Source organism: Eubalaena glacialis, chromosome 10 (genome assembly GCF_028564815.1).
Source record: "Eubalaena glacialis isolate mEubGla1 chromosome 10, mEubGla1.1.hap2.+ XY, whole genome shotgun sequence".
Classification (NCBI taxonomy): domain Eukaryota; kingdom Metazoa; phylum Chordata; class Mammalia; order Artiodactyla; family Balaenidae; genus Eubalaena; species Eubalaena glacialis.
In genome coordinates, this window is record NC_083725.1 from 108,358,962 (window position 1) to 108,380,545 (window position 21,584).

Here is a 21,584-nt window from a genome sequence, read left to right on the forward strand (position 1 = left end):
ACAGAGTAGCCTAGAAGTAGTTTCCTTAGAGTATAAGTGATTAGTAAAGCCTGTATGAGTCAGTGATAGCACAAGGAAAGAAATAGTTCTTCCTGCAGAAGTTGGGGCAGGCTCTAAAGAAGTAAAGACAATTAGGATGGATCTTGGAGTAGTAGAAAGCTGTTAAGCAAAGAAGGAGTACATTCTAAAAAGAAAAAAGATTTTTGAAAGTATGATGACATGAAACATCACAGTTCCTTTGGAAAATGTTAAGAAGAACAAAGTGGCAACAGAAAATGATGCTGAATGCTTATTGTGCCAGCCACTGAGCAAAATGCTATACATGTATTCATTCATTTCATTCACACAACAAACATGAGTTGGTGTGACTATTATCCTGTTTTATACATAAAGAAACTGAGAGAGAAGTTAAGTGACTTGCACAGGCTATATAGTTTATAAGTAGCACAGCTCATATTCAAACTTGTCTTCACAAAGGCCACATTTTTTATTAACTGAAGTATAGTTGATTTACGATGTTGTGTTAGTTTCTGGTGTACAGCAAAGTGATTCAGTTATACATATATACATATTCTTTTCTGTTACGTTTATTACAGGATATTGAATATAGTTCCCTGTGCTATACAGTAGGACCTTGTTGTTTATTTTATGTGTAATAGTGTATCTGCTAATCCCAAACTTCTAATTTATCCCTCCCCCATCCCCTTTCCCCTTTGGTGACCATAAGTTTGTTTTCTGTGTCTGTGAGTCTGTTTCATAAATAAGTTCATTTGTGTCAGATTTTAGATTCCACATGTAAGTGCTATCATGTGGCATTTGTCTTTCTCTTTCTGACTTACTTCTCTTAATATGATAATCTCTAGGTCCATCCATGTTGCTGCAAATGGCATTATTTCATTCACAAAGGCCACAGTCTTAACAACTCTGTTAGACTGACTGAACACGTGCTACCCCAGGTAACGAAGGGCTTTGTGTGCTCTAAAGTTTATGCTTTCTCCCAAAGACAGTAGAACCCTATCAATTTGTGTGGTGTTTTCACATATGACGTTGGCACAAGCATGGAAACCAGAATGGAAGGTAGGTAGTAAGACTGAAGCCAGAGACCAGGTAGGAGACAATTGTAATCAAACAGGTAGTGACCGTGGAGATGAAAAGTTATTTAAGGAGATGGTTTTACAGGACTTACAGATTTATTGGGTATAGGGTGTGGGAGAGAAAGAATCAAAAATGAATGCCAGAAGCTAAAATATTTCCAATTTCATCCCTCCCCTCCTTTTTTTTTTTTTTTTCCCTTTCACCTTTGATGTTTTACTCTGAATTTGCTGTGGTTTTGTCTTCATAGTCTAGGTGTATTTATTCATTCAATAAACAGTTATGTATTAGTTGTTAGTGATAAAGCAGTGAGTGGGTTAGACAGAAATTCTTGCTCTCATGGAGTGTGTGGTCTGATAATCAGACTGGGGGAAAAAATCCCTGCTTTTATAAAAGGAGTTCACATTCCGGGAATCAGGGAATTGCAGTGGGTCTTTATGACCATAGAATAAAAACCCGTTACTTAAAATATCGAACGTTATAGTGGGTGAAGTGATCTCAAAGGAAAATGCAGACATTTTAGGCTGAAATAAAGCTTCTGGTCTGACTTCTCTATGTAATTGCCTCAAACTTCCGCTTGATTTTGCTTGTCACTAATCCTCATCCTCACCACTAAAAGCCATTCTGTGAGGATTAACGGTGCTTACTGCAGGAGTGGGGTGGCTGTCTTGTCCGAAATATTAAAGAGCATTTGTTTCCTTTGTAATTTTTTAAACAAACAAACAAAAATCCTTCGGTGTGATCTCGTCACTCCTGAGGTCTCCCCTAGCAGCTGGTTCTCGCCACTTGTTCCCACCAGTGCTTCACCCGTCATCATTTCCCCCAGAAACCTGATGTGGCCAGCTTAAATAAATAAACAAATACTTTCTTCAACCTCAAGTTCCTGTTTCCTAGCTCCCATTTTACTTATTTCTTCTCTATTCCTAATTTTCGCTTATTTTTTCATTTTTACTTCTTTCTTCAGAATCTTTTCTCCAGGGAGAACATTGACAATTGATGTCCCCTCAAATCTGTCCCCTCTCTACCTCCAATAACTTTAATCTTTCCCTCTATTTAATCTTTTTGTGTGTGTGTGTGGCTGTGTTGGGTCTTCGTTGCTGCACGCGGGCTTTCTCTAGTTGCCGTGAGCGGAGGCTACTCTTTTGTTGTGGTGCGCGGGCTTCTCATTGTGGTGGCTTCTCTTGTTGTGGAGCACGGGCTCTAGGCACGTGGACTTCAGTAGTTGCGGCTCTCAGCCTCAGTAGTTGTGGCTCGCGGGCTCTAGAGCGCAGGCTCAGTAGTTGTGGCGCACGGGCTTAGTTGCTCCGCGGCATGTTTGGGATCTTCCCGGACCAGGGCTCAAACCGATGTCCCCTTCATTGGCAGGTGGATTCTTAACCACTGCGCCACAAGGGAAGTCCCCCGTCTATTTAAATTTTCCTTTTTTCTATTTTGGTTATTTGGAGGTGTCACACATGTCACACAAGCATTCCTGGAATGCTTTTGTCACAACCTCCTCTCCCACCCAACCCTCCTCACCCTCCATACATAATACCCTTAGGCTGCTGACCTCTCTTTATCCTTTTAGGTCTTAGTTTAAAGGTCAGCTCCTTAAAGGGGGCTTCCCTATGACCCTTCCTCATCTGAATTAAATCCTTTCATTACTCTTTTCAAAGCATCCTGTAATTTTCAGTCATCATTTATTACAGTTTCTGACTAAATATTTTTGGGATGACTCTTTACTTAATGTCCATCTCCCTTATTAAATTGTAGCCTTTATGAGGGCAAGAACTTGTTTTGCCAATAACTATTCCTAGCACTCAACATATGTAAATTATTTGTTATTTAATATGAAGGCTCACCATTTCCCAATCACTACACAGAGGATAGATTTTTGAATGGGTTATATTATCATTTCTTTTATTGGGTGTAGGGTTGGTTTTGAAAATCTGTTCTACACTAACTTATCAATATTGTGTAGGAGCCTTCTTTTAAAATAATAGTAGCTACCACTTATTGACCACCTACTATATGCAAGGCACTAAACTTCATGTTCTAAGTGCCCAACTAAAAACTGACCCATTCAAAGCTATACTATTTTAAATGACACCTAATTAAAACAATATTCAATACCCACTGGTGCTTCTAAACAAGGATTAGAAGGATTTAGATCATGATCTGTATGCAAACTTAATTTTTTTAAATATTTATTTATTTATTTGGCTTCGTTGGGTCTTAGTTGCAGCACATGAGATCTTCGTTGCGGCATGCGGGGTCCTTCGTTGAGGTGTGGGCTCAGTAGTTGTGGCACGCGGGCTTAGTTGCCCCACGGCATGTGGGATCTTAGTTCCTTGACCAGGGATCAAACCTGCGTCCCCTGTGTTGGAAGGCGGATTCTTAACCACTGGACCACCGGGGAAGTCCCGCAAACTTTAAACATTGGTGAGGATCTGATTAGTAGTACTTCCTTTCCTTCTTTTGTATTCCGGTCCAGCCTTTATGCTATGAAAGAGATCACAAACTAGTGGTCAGCTGACTGCACGTGCCTTGGCCTGCAGATATGTTTTCTTGGTTTGCGGTGTTAAAAATACATATTTTTAATTAGATGCCAACATTTAACATAAAAATCTCAATTCAATTTCACTTAAAAATGGAAAGTCCTCCCAATACCATGACCACATTCTAACAAGAAGACAGTTTGCCAGGACGGAGGTACAGCTGCTCTCTTTAGACAGGGTATGTAGACTCAGATTTACCGCCAGGACAGAGGTACAGCTGCTCTCTTTAGACAGGGCATGTAGACTCAGATTTACCACCATCCCCAGCTGCCTTGCTTCACCTGCTTACGTTTCCTGCCTGGCCTCTATAGGCATTTGAGTTTGCTATCATTGCTAGAACTTCTTGGTCCATTTATAACCACTTGAAAGGTAAGGTTACACTCATAATTCAGAACAAGGAGTCAGGATCTTATTCCTCAACTAGATGCTCTTTCTCTCTTCTCCTTGTTATCATGATGTCTCAAAATTTTTTATAATTAGAAGGGACCTTAAAGTCCTCTCATCTTGAAACTAAATCTAGGTTTTTTTTTTAATATTCTCTTTTTTACAGTAAAATATACATTACATAAAATTTGCTATTCTAACCACTTTTTAAATTGAGAAATCTTTTTTTGGTGGTAAAATATAAATAACATAAAATTTACCATTTTAAATGTACAGTTTAGTGGTATTAACTATATGCACATTGTTTTAAAACCATTACCAGTATCTATCTCCCTTTTTTCATCTTCCCACATTGAAGCATTTTACCCACTAAAAAAACAACTCCCCATTCCCCCCTCTTCCAACCCCTAATAACCACTGTTTTACTTTCTGTCTCTATGTGTTTGACTATTCTAGGTACCACATATAAGTGGAATCATACACTATTTGTCTTTTTGTGTCTGACTTATTCCACTAAGCATGATGTTTTCATAGTTCATCCATGTTGTAGTGTGTATCAGAATTTCATTCCTTTCTATAGTTGAATAATATGCCACTGTGTGTATATCATATTTAGTTTATCCATTCATCTGTCAATGGACGTGTGGGTTGTTTCCACCTTTTGGCTGTTGTGAATAATGCAGCTATAAGCGTGGGTGTACAACTATCTGTTTGAGTCCCTGTCTTTGATTCTTGGATATGTACTTAGGAGTGAAATTGCTGGATCATATGATAATTCTATGTATAACTTTTTAAGGAATTGCCATACTGTTTTCCACAGTGGCTACACCATTTTACATTCTCACCAGCAATGCACAATTTCTCCCAATCCTCACCGACACGTGATATTTCTTGTTGTTTTGATAATAGGCATTTAAATTGGTGTGACGTGGAATCTCATTGTGGTTTTGATTTGCATCTCCCTAATGACTAATGATGTTGAATATCTTTTCATGTGCTTATTGGCCATTTGTATATCTTCTTTGGAGAAATGTCTATTTAAGCCCTTTGCACTTTTTTGAATTGTGTTGTTTATTGTTGTTGTTGTTATTAAGTTGTAGGAGATCTTTACATAATCTGGATATGAATCCCTTATTAGATATGTGATTTGCAAATATGTTCTCTTATTCTGTAGGTTGTCTACTCACTTTCTTGATAGTATCCTTTGATACACCAAAGTTCTTAGTTTTGATGAAGTCCAATTTATCTATTTTTTCTTTTGTTCCCTGTGCTTTTGGTGTCATATCCATGAAATCATTGCCAAATCCAATGTCAAGAAGACATTGGATTGTTTTCTTCTAAGAGTTTTATAGTTTTAGCTTTTAAGTTTAGGTCTTTGATCCATTTTGAGTTAATTTTTAGATAAGGTGTGAGGTAAGGATCCAGCTTCTTTCTTTTCTTTTCTTTTTTTTCCCACTGCATGGCATGCGCAGTGGAAGTGCAGTGGAAGCATGGAGTGCTAGCCACTGGACCACCAGGGAAGTCCCCCAACTTCTTTTGTTTGCAGAAGGATATCTAGTTTTCCCAGTACCACTACTGAAAGACTTTTTGAGCAGTCCTTTCCCCAATGAATGGTACCCTTGGGCTCTTCTTGAAAATCAATTGATCTTACTGTGAGGGTTTACTTCTGGGCCCTCTCTTCTGTTCCAGTGGTCTATATGTCTGTCCTTATGCCAGTTCCATACTGTTCTAATTACTGTGGCTTTGTATTGAGTTTCAAAGTTGGGAAGTTTGAGCCCTCCAACTTTATTCTTTTCCAAGATTGTCCTGGCCATTTGGGCCCCCTTGCAATTCCATATGAATTCGAAGATCAACTCTCTATTTCTGTGGAAAAAAAACTGTTGGAATTCTGGTAGGAATTGTGTCGTATCTGTAGATTGCTTTGGGTAGTATTGACATCTTAACAATGATAAGTCTTCCTATCCATGAACATGGGAAGTCTTTCCATTTATTTAGGTCTTCTTTAATTTCATTCAGCAGTGTTTTATAGTTTTCAGTGTGCAAGTCTTTCACCTCCTTGGTTAGATTTATCCCTAAGTATTTTATTCTTTTCATGCTATTGTAAATGGAACTGTTTTTCTTAGTTTCATTTTTACATTTTTCATTGCTAGTTTATAGAAATATAATTGGTTTTTGTATGTTGGTTTTGTATCCTGCATCTTTGCAGAATTCATGTATTAGCTGTAATAGTTTGTGTATTTGTGTATGTGTATAATCTTTATGGTTTTCTGCATAGAAGATCATGTCATCTTTAAATAGAGATAGTTTTACCTTTTCCTTTCCAATTTGGATACCTTTTATATCTTTTTCTTGCCTAATTGCTTTGGTTAGAACTTCCTGTGCTATGTTGAGAAGTGGCAAAAGCAGGTATCCTTGTCTTGTTCCTGATTTGGGGGGAAAGTTTTCTAGTATTAGGTTTTAAGATAAAAGTATGTCAGGAAAATTGTGATTCACATGGATAAGTAGCTGCAAATACTAATAGATTTATTTTTAACATCTTGACATCTGGTCAAAAAAAGTTTTTTAGTTATACTGATCCACATATTCAAAAAAGTAGTGATAGGGAATTCCCTGGCAGTCCAGTGGTTAGGACTCGGCGATCTCACTGCCAGGGCCCCGGGTTTGATCCCTGGTCTGGGAACTAAGATCCTACAAGCCACACAGTGAGGCCAAAAAAAAAAAAAGTAGTGATAGTAAATTTTTGTGCCAAAGCTGAGTTACTTTCCTAATTGATGTGTAATCACTTTGGAGAAATCAATGAACAGTTTTCTCAGCTAGTTTAAAAACTGTATTGTTTGGAGAAAAATAAATGTATCTTATCATATCTCATATGAGTTGTTCAATAATATTTCTTTTTTTGTGTGTGTGTGTTTATTTATTTATTTATTCATTTATTTATGGCTGTGTTGGGTCTTCGTTTCTGTGCAAGGGCTTTCTCTAGTTGCGGCAAGTGGGGGCCAATCTTCATCGCGGTGCGTGGGCCTCTCATTATCGCGGCCTCTCTTGTTGCGGAGCACAGGCTCCAGACGCACAGGCTCAGTAATTGTGGCTCACGGGCCTAGTTGCTCCGCAGCATGTGGGATCGTCCCAGACCAGGGCTCGAACCCGTGTCCCCTGCATTGGCAGGCAGACTCCCAACGACTGCGCCACCAGGGAAGCCCCAATAGTGTTATTTCTTAAAAGATCAGGTACCGCAGGGGCTGCTATGGATTGAATTGTGTCCCCCCCCACATTCATATATTGAAGCCCTAACCCCCAATGTGACTGCGTTTGGAGGTAGGGCCTATAAGGCTGTAATTAAGATTCAATGAGGACATTAGGGTAGGGCTCTTCTCCAATAGGATTAGTGTGCTTATAAGAAGAGATATCAAGGACTTCCCTGGTGGCACAGTGGTTAACAATCCGCCTGCCAATGCAGGGGACACAGGTTTGAGCCCTGGTCCAGGAAGATCCCACATGCCACGGAGCAGGTAAGCCCGTGTGCCACAACTACTGAGCCCACATGCCACAACTACTGAAGCCCACATGCCACAACTACTGAAGCCCGCGTGCCTAGAGCCTGTGCTCTGCAACAAGAGAAGCCACCGCAATGAGAGGCCCGTGCACTGCAACGAAGAGTAGCCCCTGCTCGCCGCAACTAGAGAAAGCCCACGCACAGCAACAAAGACCCAGCACAGCCAAAAATAAATTAATTAATTAAAAAAAAAAAAAAAGAGGAGACATCAGAGAGCCTTCCCCCTCTGTCCGCCATGTAAAGACACAGCACAGTGAGAAGGCAGCCTTTTACCAGAGGAAAGATTCCTCACCAGACACTGACCCTGCTGGCTCCTCCATCTTGGACTTCTAGTCTCCCAAACTGTGAGAAAAAAAATTTCTGTTGTTTAAGCCACCCAGTCTATGGTATTTTGTTATGGCAGCCTGAGCAGACTAATACAGAGGCCAGATTTTTACTCATAATTTTCGCACAGAAAAATTAATTTTATTTTGCATTTTGAATCCAAATCCTGTTTTGATTCATCACTAATATTTTATCTGAGGTGGTAAGTATGGCAGTGTTATTAGCCTAAATTGAGCTATTCAGTTTATTTAAATATCAGTAAGATTTCCAAGTTGATAAACTTACATTTAATGGATGTACTTAAGGTAGAAATAGTAGTAATTTCTTATTTTATTTGACTATTGTTTTGACAACTGCCTTATATCAGTCAGAAAACTTTAGTGTAAAAGAATAAATTCTGGTATCACTACTGATACGTCTGCAAATGACTCTGAAAGGTCTACAATTTAAAAGCCTCATCCTAATAAAATTAGCAGTATGTATCAATTTGTATAACATTATCCAGTAGTGTTTTGAAAAATGCTTACATAATTTTAACTGCTAGTGTTTATCTACACAACATCTAATGACATTTTAAGGCCTGTGTTTTCTGTGATCCACTATTCCATCAATTTTTTCTGCCATTGCTTTTCCAGTCCCAGTACTAAAACGATTACATTTTTACCACTTCATTTGTTAGTATCTTAACACTTAAATACTTCTGTTTTGTAATTATCAAGCTATTTTATAGAGTAATAAATCTACTTTGTTTTGTTCCATAACCACATCGTATAGGAACAAGTACAAGGAGGGGTTGATGACATCTGTACTCTCATCCAGTAGAATTTAAAGATTTTATGTAATCACAGCCTTTATGCCAATATAGTCCTGGATTAAAAAGAAAAGAAAAAGACTAGAGCAGATAAAAAGCTTCCTAGTCAGTGACACATTTACAAGTTCAAATATATATATTTGTATATATATTTGCAGGAGAAGCTCCACGATGAGTTAGCCTGAGAGCACAGGTTGGTAGTGTCTATATATTCAAATTTACTATGTAACCTATTTAGTGTGCATTTTGTTTTTCTTATAAATTTTAAACAAAGGTATATTTTGTAATAAGAAAACTGTTAATATTAAACATTTGTGGAAACTTACCAATGCCTCTGAAAAACTCAAGCCTTCTGGTTTGAAAACTACTGATGTTTCTCTACCCATTCCCTATCACACAGGTATAAAATTGAAGCCTGAGGTCTCCCAGAGAGTCTTCTGACTCTCACCAATTGCTCTTGCTATTAGCATCAAGTGCTCTTGCCCTGATGCTTAATGCACATCAATATATTTTATGTCATTCAGCCTCTGAGATCAATGTATAATTTTCTAGCCCAGAATGTGATCAGATTAGTTAAGGTTTAAGAATGTATTGCAATTGTGTGTGATTTTCTATCTTCTTTGATTGCCTTAACAGATGGAGGAAAGTTTAAGTTCCACTCTACCTGTCTTCAAGAGAAAAAATTATGTTATTCCATCTTTTATTTAAAATAAAAAATCATGATTCTTATTACTGAGGGAAGTATAGTACTTGCTTTACTGCATATTTCATGCTTTGAAGGACATAACAAGCAGAATTTGGAAGTTCTTTGAAAATACAACCAAGGGTTTTTTAAAAATTAGGCTAAAGTGAGACTTTACCATGAGATGTTATTAAACCCATTCTCTAAAGCAGATGTACCCAAAAACAGAATGGTACCTCTTACGCTTCTGAAATCTCTTGCTCTCATGATTCAGTTAGAAACAAAAGTAAAAGACTAAATTAAAGTGTATACACTGTGAGTCAAAATAACGCCACCTTAGGTTAAAAATGTCAGTTTAATAAACCATACTCAAATTTGGTTGTTTTGGTGGGTTTTAAGCTGGAAGTGTATAAAAGCAAGTATAAGTAGTGTTGAAAATTTAATCTTTTCCAGTTTTATTTTGCTTGGCATAACCTGCTCTTCATTCCCACTGCTGCCACTGGACCCTAATTTAGAACCCTAACTAACCACATCGGAGAGGTTGTCAAAAAGACAGATTCCTTGATCCTATCTCCAACCAACTGAATCAGAGTCAGCAAGAGAGGGACCTGGGAATGAATGAATGAATTTATTTATTTATTTATTTATTTTAACATCTTTATTGGAGTATAATTGCTTTACAGTGTTGTGTTAGTTTCTGCTGTATAACAAAGTGAATCAGCTATATGCATACGTATATCCCCATATCCCCTACCTCTTGCGTCTCCCCCCCACCCTCCTTATCCCACCCCTCTAGGTGGTCACAAAGCACTGAGCTGATCTCCCTGTGCTATGCAGCTGCTTCCCACTAGCTATCTATTTTACATTTGTTAGTGTATATATGTCAGTGCTACTCTCTTACTTCCTCCCAGCTTACCCTTCCCCCTCCCCATGTCCTCAAGTCCATTCTCTACATCTGTGTCTTTATTCCTGTCCTGCCCCTAGGTTCTTCAGAACCATTTTTTTAAAATTCCATATATATGTGTTAGCATATGGTATTTGTTTTTCTCTTTCTGGCTTACTTCACTCTGTACGACAGTCTCTAGGTCCATCCACCTCACTACAAATAACTCAATTTCATTTCTTTTTATGGCTGAGTAATATTCCATTGTGTATATGTGCCACATCTTCTTTATCCATTCATCTGTCAGTGGACACTTAGGTTGCTTCCATGTCCTGGCTATTGTAAATAGAGCTGCAATGAACATTGTGGTACATGACTCTTTTTGAATTATGATTTTCTCAGGGTATATGCCCAGCAGTGGGATTGCTGGATCATATGGTAATTCCAGTTTTTTAAGGAACCTCCATACTGTTCTCCATAGTGGCTGTATTAATTTACATTCCCCACCAACAGTGCAAGAGGGTTCCCTTTTCTCCACACCCTCTCCAGCATTTATTGTTTGTAGATTTTTTGATGATGGCCATTCTGACTGGTGTGACGTGATACCTCATTGTAGTTTTGATTTGCATTTCTCTAATGAGTGGTGATGTTGAGCATCTTTTCATGTGTTTGTTGGCAATCTGTATATCTTCTTTAGAGAAATGTCTATTTAGGTCTTCTGCCCATTTTTGGATTGGGTTTTTTGTTTTTTTCATATTGAGCTGCATAAGCTGCTTGTATATTTTGGAGATTAATCCTTTGTCCGTTGATTCGTTTGCAAATATTTTCTCCCATTCTGAGGGTTGTCTTTTCGTCTTGTTTATGGTTTCCTTTGCTATGCAAAAGCTTTTAAGTTTCATTAGGTCCCATTTGTTTATTTTTGTTTTTACTCTAGGAGGTGAGTCAAAAAGGATCTTGCTGTGATTTATGTCATAGAGTGTTCTGCCTATGTTTTCCTCTAAGATTTTTATACTGTCAGGCCTTACATTTAGGTCTTTAATCCATTTTGAGTTTATTTTTGTGTATGGTATTAGGAAGTGTTCTAATTTCATTCTTTTACATGTAGCTGTCCAGTTTTCCCAGCACCACTTATTGAAGAGGCTGTCTTTTCTCCATGGTATATACTCTTGCCTCCTTTATCAAAGGAGGTTTATCTCTGGGCTTTCTATCCTGTTCCATTGATCTATATTTCTGTTTTTGTGCCAGTACCATACTGTCTTGATTACTGTAGCTTTATAGTATAGTCTGAAGTCCGGGAGCCTGATTCCTCCAGCTCTATTTTTCTTTCTCAAGATTGTTTTGGCTATTCAGGGTCTTTTGTGTTTCCATACAAATTGTGCAATTTTTTGTTCTAGGTCTGTGAAAAATGCCATTGGTAGTTTGGTAGGGATTGCACTGAATCTGTAGATTGTTTTGGGTAGTATAGTTATTTTCACAATGTTGATTCTTCCAATCCAAGAACATAGTATATCTCTCCATCTGTTGGTATCATCTTTAATTTCTTTCATCAGTGTCTTATAGTTTTCTGCATACAGGTCTTTTGTCTCTTTAGGTAGGTTTATTCCTGGGTATTTTATTCTTTTTGTTGCAGTGGTAAATGGGAGTGTTTCCTTAATTTCTCTTTCAGATTTTTCATCATTAGTGTATAGGAATGCAAGAGATTTCTGTGCATTAATTTTGTATCCTGCTACTCTACCACGTTCGTTGATTAGCTCTAGTAGTTTTCTGGTAGCATCTTTAGGATTCTCTATGTATAGTATCATGTCATCTGCAAACACTGACAGTTTTAATTCTTCTTTTCTGATTTGGATTCCTTTTATTTCTTTTTCTTCTCTGATTGCTGTGGCTAAAACTTCCAAAACTATGTTGAATAATAGTGGTGAGAGTGGGCAACCTTTTCTTGTTCCTGATCTTACTGGAAATGGTTTCAGTTTTTCACCATTGAGAACGATGTTGGCTGTGGGTTTGTCATATATGGCCTTTATTATGTTGAGGTAGGTTCCCTCTATGCCTGTTTTCTGGAGAGTTTTTATCATAAATGGGTGTTGAATTTTGTCAAAAGCTTTTTCTGCATCTATTGAGATTATCATATGGTTTTTACCCTTCAATTTGTTAATATGGTGTATCACATTGATTGGTTTGTGTATATTGAAGAATCCTTGATTTCCTGAGATAAACCCCACTTGATCGTGGGGTATGATCCTTTTAATGTGCTGTTGGATTCTGTTTGCTGGTATTTTGTTGAGGATTTTTGCATCTATGTTCATCAGAGACATTGGCCTATCATTTTCTTTTTTCTGTGACATCTTTGTCTGGTTTCGGTATCACGGTGATGGTGGCCTCATACAATGAGTTTGGGAGTGTTCCTCCCTCTGCTATATTTTGGAAGAGTTTGAGAAGGATAGGTGTTAGCTCTTCTCTAAATGTTTGATAGAATTCGCCTGTGAAGCCATCTGGTCCTGGGCTTTGTTTGTTGGAAGATTTTTAATCACAGTTTCAATTTCAGTGCTTGTGATTGGTCTGTTGATATTTTCTATCTTCCTGGTTCAGTCTCGGAAGGCTGTGCTCTTCTAAGAATTTGTCCATTTCTTCCAGGTTGTCCATTTTATTGGCATATAGTTGCTTGTAGTAATATCTCATGATCCTTTGTATTTCTGCAGTGTCAGTTTTTCCTTCTCCTTTTTCATTTCTAATTCTGTTGATGTGAGTCTTCTCCCTTTTTTTCTTGATGAGTCTGGCTAAGGGTTTATCAACTTTGTTTATCTTCTCAAAGAACCAGCTTTTAGTTTTATTGATCTTTGCTATTGTTTCTTTCATTTCTTTTTCATTTATTTCTGATCTGATCTTTATGATATCTTTCCTTCTGCTAACTTCGGGGTTTTTTGTTCTTCTATCTCTAATTGCTTTAGGTGTAAGGTTAGGTTGTTTATTTGAGATTTTCTTGTTTCTTGAGGTAGGATTGTATTGCTATAAACTTCCCTCTTAGAGCTGCTTTTGCTGCATCCCATAGGTTTTGGGTCGTCATGTTTTCATTGTCATTTATTTCTAGGTATTTTTTGATTCCCTCTTTGATTTCTTCAGTGATCTCTTGGTTATTTAGTAGCGTATTGTTTAGCCTCCATGCGTTTGTATTTTTTTACAGTTTTTTCCCTGTAATTGATGTCTAGTCTCATAGTGTTGTGGTCGGAAAAGATACTTGATGTGATTTCAATTTTCTTAAACTTACCAAGGCTTGATTTGTGACCCAGGATATGGTCTATCCTGATGAATGTTCCATGAGCACTTGAGAAGAAAGTGTATTCTGTTGTTTTGGGATGAATCTCCTATATATATCAATTAAGTCCATCTTGTTTAATGTGTCATTTAAAGCTTGTGTTTCTTTATTTATTTTCAGTTTGGATGATCTGTCCATTGGTGAAAGTGGGGTGTTAAAGTCCCCTACTATTATTGTGTTACTGTTGATTTCCCCTTTTATGGCTGTTAGAATTTGCCTTATGTATTGAGGTGCTCCTATGTCGGGTGCATAAATATTTACAATTGTTATATCTTCTTCTTGGATTGATCCCTTGATCATTATGTAGTGTCCTTCTTTGTCTCTTGTAATAGTCTTTATTTTAAAGTCTACTTTGTCTGATATGAGAATTGCTACTCCAGCTTTCTTTTGATTTCCATTTGCATGGAATATCTTTTTCCATCCCCTCACTTTCAGTCTGTATGTGTCCCTAGGTGTGAAGCGGGTCTCTTGTAGACAACATATGTATGGGTATTGTTTTTGTATCCATTCAGCCAGTCTATGTCTTTTGGTTGAAGCATTTAATCCATTTACACTCAAGGTAATAATCGATATGTATGTTCCTATTACTGTTTTCTTAGTTGTTTTGGGTTTGTTATTGTAGGTCTTTTCGTTCCCTTGTGTTTCCTGCCTAGAGAAGTTCCTTTAGCATTTGTTGTAAAGCTGGTTTGGTGGTGCTGAATTCTCTTAACTTTTGCTTATCTGTAAAGGTTTTAATTTCTCCATCGAATCTGAATGAGATCCCTGCTCAGTAGAGTAATCTTGGTTGTAGGCTTTTCCCTTTCATCCCTTTAAATATGTCCTGCCACTCCCTTCTGGCTTGCAGAGTTTCTGCTGAGAGATCAGCTGTTTACCTTATGTGTATTCCCTTGTATGTTATTTGTTGCTTTTCCCTTGCTGCTTTCAATATTTTTTCTTTGTATTTAATTTTTGATAGTTTGATTAATATGTGTCTCGGTGTGTTTCTCTTTGGGTTTATCCTGTATGGTACTCTTTGTGCTTCCTGGACTTGATTGACTATTTCCTTTCCCATGTTAGGAAAGTTTTTGACTATAATCTCTTCAAATATTTTCTCAGACCCTTTGTTTTTCTCTTCTTCTTCTGGGACCCCTATAATTCGAATGTTGGTGCGTTTAATGTTGTTCCAGAGGTCTCTGAGACTTTCCTCAATTCTTTTCATTCTTTTTTCTTTGTTCTACTCCCTGGCAGTTAATTCCATCATTTTATCTTCCAGCTCACTTATCCGTTCTTCTGCCTCAGTTATTCTGCTATTGATTCCTTCTAGAGTATTTTTAATTTCAGTAATTGTGTTGTTCATCACTGTTTGTATGCTCTTTAGTTCTTCTAGATCCTTGTTAAATGTTTCTTGTATTTTCTCCATTTTGTTTCTGAGATTTTGGATCATCTTTACTATCATTACTCTGAATTCTTTTTCAGGTAGGTTGCCTATTTTGTCTTCATTTATTTGGTCTTGTAGGTTTTTACCTTGCTCCTTCGTCTGTAACAAATTTTTTTGTCGTTTCTTTTTTTTTTTTTTGGTGGGTGGTGCTGTATTCCTGTCTTACTGGTTGTTTGGCCTGAGACGTCCAGCACTGGAGTTTGCAGGCAGTTGGATAGAGCTGGGTCTTGGTGCTGAGATGAGGACCTCCAGGAGGCCTCACTCCAGTTGATATTCCTTGGGGTCTGAGATTCTCTATTAGTCCAGCAGTTTGGACTCGGAGCTCCCACCACAGGAGCTCAGGCCCAACCTCTGGCCTGGGAAGCAAGATCCCGCAAGCTTTGTGGCGTGGTTAAAAAAAAAAAAAGAAAAGGAAGAAAGAAAAAACGGAGCAGTACAATATCAAGTAATAAAAAACAAAATAAAATTAGAAAGATAAAAAATGTTAGGAAAACTAAAACTATAATTGAAATAACTGCAACAAGGTACAATAAAACAACAACAGAAAAAAGAAAAAAAAAGGCAGGGGGGAAAAGCCAAAAGGAGAGATCACTAACAAAGTATAAAGAATAAAATAAAATTAGAAAAATAGAAGATTTATTAGGAAAAATAAAAATATAAAAGAATCAACAACAATGAATCAACAAGGTAAAACAGAACCGCAATCTAAAAGAGGAAAAAAGAAAAGAAAACAAAAAAAGTCTTGGCTATGGGGGCGGAGTGGAACTTAGGCAGGGGCGGGGTGTTTACAGTGGGGCGGGACCTAGGCTGGTGGGGAGGTGACATTTGAGCGTGGGGTGGGGCCTAGGCGGGGCTACGTTCAAGCGTGGGGCGGAGCCTCTGCCTAGGACCTGCGCAGAAGAGGAGCGGCAGCATGTGGAAAGGAGGGCCTGTGGAGTGTGGGGTTGCGGAGTCTGGAGGTAGGGCCCTGAGTGAGGGTGTGGGGTGGGGCTTGGGCTCTGCATGGCAGGAGGGAGGCTCTGAGGGCAGAGGATTAGGCCAGGGAGCCCAACAGGCTTCTCAGTGCCTAAGTGGACAGGGAAAGCCCCGGTCCTGTTCCCTTCTGTTCCTTCGTGCCCCTCCCCCCATCTCTTCCCACCCCCCCCGGGGTCTCCCCCATCACTGCCAGACCCCTAACCATGGGTGGGTTCTGCTGGGTGTAGAACTCCTCCCCTCCCCCAGCCGCCCCTCAGGGAGGCCGGTCCCGTTGGTCCGGCCTTTACTTTTGCTCCCCCTTCCCTCCCTCCCACTCCCTCAGGACCCCGCGGCTGGAGGGGGCCTCGGTGGGCAGAGGATCAGGCCCGGATCTCAACAGGTTCCTGGGGGCCCAAGTGGGCAGGGAAACCTGGCCACACTCCCTTCTGATCCTCTGCCCTCCCAATGGTCCCCCAAGTTCCCCCTTCGGGCATGGAATCCCTTCCCCTCCCCCAGCCGCCCCTCAGGGGCACCAGTCCCGTCCTGCCTCCACTTCTCCTCCCCCCTCACTCCCCCCACTCCCCATGTCCCTGGTTGCTGGGGGTTCCTCCCGTCCCCTTAGGTGTCCGTGGTCCCCCACCGGTGCCTGGTAGGTGCCCTGGTTGTGAGAAGCTGCGAATTCCACGTCCTCCTAGTACGCCATCTTGACTCCACCCCCCGGGAATTTATTTTTTAACAAGCATTTCAGGTGATGCTTAAAATCACTCGTGTGGGAAGTATTGAATAACTTCTTAACTTTTTTCTTTTGCTCCAGTCCTTACTCTACATCAACAGTTTTCAACCCTGGTTGCATGCCAAGTTCATTTAGGGAGCTTTTAAAAACTACCGATGCCCATGCCCCATCACAGATCGATTTAATCAGAATCTTATGGGTTGGGACCTATGCTTTTTTTTTTTTTTAGTGTTTTAAGTAAAAAGGTTTTATTGCAATACAACATTTAGAGAAAAGTGCAAAATAATAAATGTACAGCTTAATGGATTTCTACAAAATAAACATACTCATGTAATGTCCATCCAGATAGAGAACATTACCGGTGCCCCAGATGCCTCTCCCAGGTCCCTTTCCAGTCATGAATCCCCTCTAGGGTCACCACTAGTCTAACTTTTATCACCATAAACTAGATGTGCCTGATCTCGAACTTTATGTAGCTAGAATCATAGAGCATGCACTCTTCAGGGGCTGGCTTCTTTTGCTTAACATTATATTTCTGACTTGTTGTTGGGTTTAGCTACAGTTTGTTCTTTTTTATTGTTGTACAGAATTCCATTTTATGTATAAACCACAGTTTATCCATTCTACAGTAGGTGGTGTTTGGGTTGTTTTCAGTTTCAAGCTAGTACAAACAATGTTACTATAAACATACTTTTATATGTCTCTTGGTGTATAGATTTCTGTTAGGTATGTACTTAGGAGTAGAATTGTTGGGAATGCGTACGTTCAGCTTTAGCATATGTTCCCAAAACGATTGTACCATTTTCCACATTTAACTGCAGTTTATGAGAGTTCCTGTTGCTCTAGAACTTCTTGTGGGGCCCATGCATTTTAAAAGCTCTGCAGGTGATTGTGATGCACATTGAAGCTTGAGAACTACTGCAAGACCTTTTATAAATATAATTCTCTAAAAGCATAGCCCTGGGCTTGTCGCCCCTGCTTAGAACATCAAAGGTTCTATTGGTATTGCCTGCTTATGAAATATGAGTTCCATTACCTTACATTTAGGCCACTCATGATCTAACCTCAGCCCTTCCAACCACTACTTTCCTACTCACAGCCTACACTCTCACCACACACAGACATTCACTTTCCCCCAAGCACTCCTTATGCTTTTCCCCAGCACACCTTTGTTTTTGCTTTTCTATTTGTGTAGCACTTTCTTGCATGTCTGTCACATTCCTGCGCATCTTCAAGTAAACCCAGTTCTAAAAGTCCTCGTAATTCCCACTTCCTCCCCTCCTTGCCCTCCCTTACCTCCATAAGTGATCTGTCTTATGGCACTTATTCTATCATACTTATATTAGTTATTGGCAAACATATAATCTCTTTCCTAAGATATCACACGGGGTTAAGAATAAATCGATTTTGTCTTTCCTACCTCTCCATTCAGCTTGTAAATGTGTAATATCAAGCTCCATGTGAAGCACTAAAGAGGAGACTTTAAATTGGGTACAGCTGTGTAACCATGGTTAAGTTACTTTTTCCAGGCCTTAGTTTTCTCATCGGTAAAATGGAGAGTATACTACTTCAACATTGTGAAAACTAAATGAGATAATGGACTAAAGCACCTATTAATCTTGGCACATAATAACTGCTTCATCAATGCTAGTTGTTTGTGTCTTGTGATAGGTATCATTGTTAGTTCCCTTGAGGGGGGAGACAGCATAGTTTATCTCTGAAGCCCCATTCAGTACCTTTGCTTGTTGTGGATGCTCAGTAAATGCTGGAAGAATAAATTAATGAATGAATGCTGGATGATTGGATGGGCCAGGCTTATTCATATTCCATTTCCAGTAAGTTTGGCCTATCTTGGAAGGAGCAGTCAAATTTCAGTTTAACCATCAGAGATAGACAGAAAGTAGGGTTTCTACTAGAAACTTTAAAAACTATATTAAAAAGCCCAAATCCCCAGTTTAACCATACAACAGCTGCTCTCCTTCTGCTGCCAGGAAATAGGGAAAACCCTCCAAGAGCTATTTGCTGTTTGTTTGTTCATCTTCAGGTAAACATGCCATGACTTGGGGAGAGCACACACTTCCCCCACAGGCAAGCTTGGGTCTGGGAAGTTGCAAGTAGGAGCAATGAAGAAGAAATCCCCCACTCTGTGGGAGAGGTTCCTGCAGGGACTCAGCTAAACCCATTTGCAGCTTTGCTGAGTTATTTACTAAGATGAAGGGACTGGGTGTGGCTGGTCTGAGATTCCTCCTGGGAAGTCACTTTAAGAATCTCCTTGATTTCCTCACCCTTCATCTTTGTTCTCTGGCTTTGGTGCAAGGGTGCAGGCAGTCGCACCCAGTTGGCTGTTGTTCCCAGCACACTGAATTCTTTGAATCCGGCTGTTGCCACCAACGTTTCCCTGCCCTGTTCTTTTACCCTTGCCCTGATTTTAAAAACAGTTCGAGAAGTTCTCATCTGGCATTGAGATGCTGTTTTTCTAGATACATAGGACCAAGAAGGACCTATAGAGCTTTAGATTATCATTTCTCAAAAACCCAGTATTGATAGATTGTACATGAACAAATTATACAAAGTATGCTCTGCCATCACCACTGTCATTTAAAGGTATTTTAGTGCTAAGAGGCTGTACAAGTAAGATAAAACTGATACCAGAGAGTATTTATCACCACCTATGTTACTTGCAGGAGGAATATAAGAATATATTTAGCTAATTGAAACTTTATTAAAGGTGTGTAACAAAATATATGAAGATTAATGGGTAGTCCACAAAAATGTTTACCAGGTAACTAATATCTTTTAAAACATGAGCAAATAAATGAATTTAACCATGTTATAATCATAATGGGTCTGATGACAAAAGAATTAGTAGTCTGAAAAATATATAATTCCAGTGTTCAAAACCTTATTTGTCATGCAAATTGGCCAATAATTCCTTGGAAGCACATTTCTTTTATTTATTATTTTAAAAATATTTATTTATTTATTTGGCTGTGCCTGGTCTTAGTTGCGGCATGCAGGATCTTTAGTTGCAGCACGTGGGATCTAGTTCCCTGACCAGGGATTGAACCTGGGCCCCTGCATTGGGAGTGCAGAGTCTTAGCCTTTGGACCACCAGGGAAGTCCGCATTTCTACTTTTAAAATAAAGTTAACTGCAGGAAGCAATGATGAACAAGGAAGTAATACAATTTTAGGAAGACACTGGAAATCTGCATTTATTGTCTCAAGTGGCAGAACAGCAGGATGGTATAATACCATTTATGTAAAATTATATATTTTTATGTCTGTATGTATTTATGTGCATATAAAAATGTTTGGAAAGAGGTTTACCAAAATGTTATTAGTGGTTTTCTTTCAGTGCTAGGATTTTACTTTTTTTTCGCACTTTTTTATATGGTTTGAGTTTTTTATAATGACTGTGTAACATTTTTATAATCACAATAAAAATAAAGCTATTTTTATTTTGAAAAAAAGAAAATTTTGTTTGACCATCTGCTATGGGCCCAAAATGGTACTAGGAGTTACAAGGATTAGAAAAGAAGGCTGCGACCTGGCCACCAGTATGTTTACATTCTAGTTGGGAAGGTACCTAAAGGGTGGTAGAGTGTAGAGTGTAATCAGGTGTCAGGATACGTGGTTCAAAGAAGTGCTGGAGGCTACCAGGAAGAGGAGAGGTCATGTGGAAGTTTTCACTGGAAAGAGGAAGCTCGAGTTGGACCTTGAAAGATGGACAGAATTTGACTAGGAGGAGGGAAGGAGGACATTTTAGGCAGCTTGAGCACTGAAGCAATAATAATGGTGTTTGAAAAGACAGTGAGGAAACCAGCTTATATAGAGTAATAAGCAAATATGATTTGTGATAGAGAAGTTTGCTTTATTGCCAGGTTTATTCCATATCTTTATTTTGATGCATTGCAAATTGTATTTTGGTATACTTGAGCATTTTAAAAATCAGATCTTAGAAAAATAAATATAATTATTCTGAATACTGACTCTAAAGTGACATAAAAACTATGACTGCCATGAACATTTCATTATTTTAGTGTATTGAGAATGGAAGACTTCAGTCCATGTGCTCTATAATCCTGTCATTTCTATCCGTGTCTCAATTCAGTCAGTGGCTTTTTCTATAGGCTTTTAATTTGTGATTAATATATTCCTACACTTCCTTGTATTAAAAGTCAAAAAGTAGGGTATGAAGGATGGAGGCCAAAAGTTTATTTAAAAATAAACGAAAGTTTATTTTTAAAAAAGACATTAAGATTGAGGCTTTTCAAACAATGGAGTCAGGATTTGCTTTTACTAGTTACTTGGTTAACATGACTACATGAAATGTGTGCTATACACTCTAAATACTGTGGCCATGTAAACTGTACTTACCATGCAAACAAGTCTTTCAGAGAACCATATGTTTGAAATTTTAAATACAAAATGTCAACTATAAAGCTTTCCTTTTTGAATTCATGTATTGTTAAGTACTTTCAGTGTTCAAAGCACTGTGCTGCTAGGTGATGAAAAGTAAGCAGAGAGCTCATTCATTCATCTATTCATTCATTCAGCAGTATTTGTTGAGTGTGTCCTCTGTGCCAGGTATTATTCTAGGTGCTGGAACTAAAAGGATAAGGAGGAAATAGTTCTGTTCTTAAGGAACTCATAGTCTAGTTGGAGAGAAAATTGACATGTAAATAAACAGTTATAGACCACTGGTAGACAGTGTCAGGTCAAATACACATATTTATTTGCACTCTCTCTATAAAACACACTAAATTTATAATAAAGGGGGGAAAAAAGGTATAAAGCCAAAAGAGAACAAGAGATGACAGTAAGTAGTAGGTGTCAACTAAATTTTACAAGGTGGACTGCAGATGGATAAGTAGGAAGTGATTTAGCAAAGAAAGCTGAT

At 38.6% G+C, this 21,584-nt stretch overlaps 1 protein-coding gene and 1 long non-coding RNA gene across 3 annotated transcripts in view; both read left to right on the forward strand.

The window, feature by feature from the left end:
• The window catches only part of CSTPP1 (centriolar satellite-associated tubulin polyglutamylase complex regulator 1), a 190,863-nt gene that overhangs the window by 83,685 nt on the left and 85,594 nt on the right, over positions 1-21,584 (forward strand). The window lies entirely within an intron of this gene.
• Positions 916-9,397, forward strand: LOC133098704 (uncharacterized). The gene is made up of 3 exons (XR_009702242.1): positions 916-956; positions 8,860-8,894; positions 9,338-9,397. It is a non-coding gene; the product is annotated as an uncharacterized LOC133098704 (long non-coding RNA).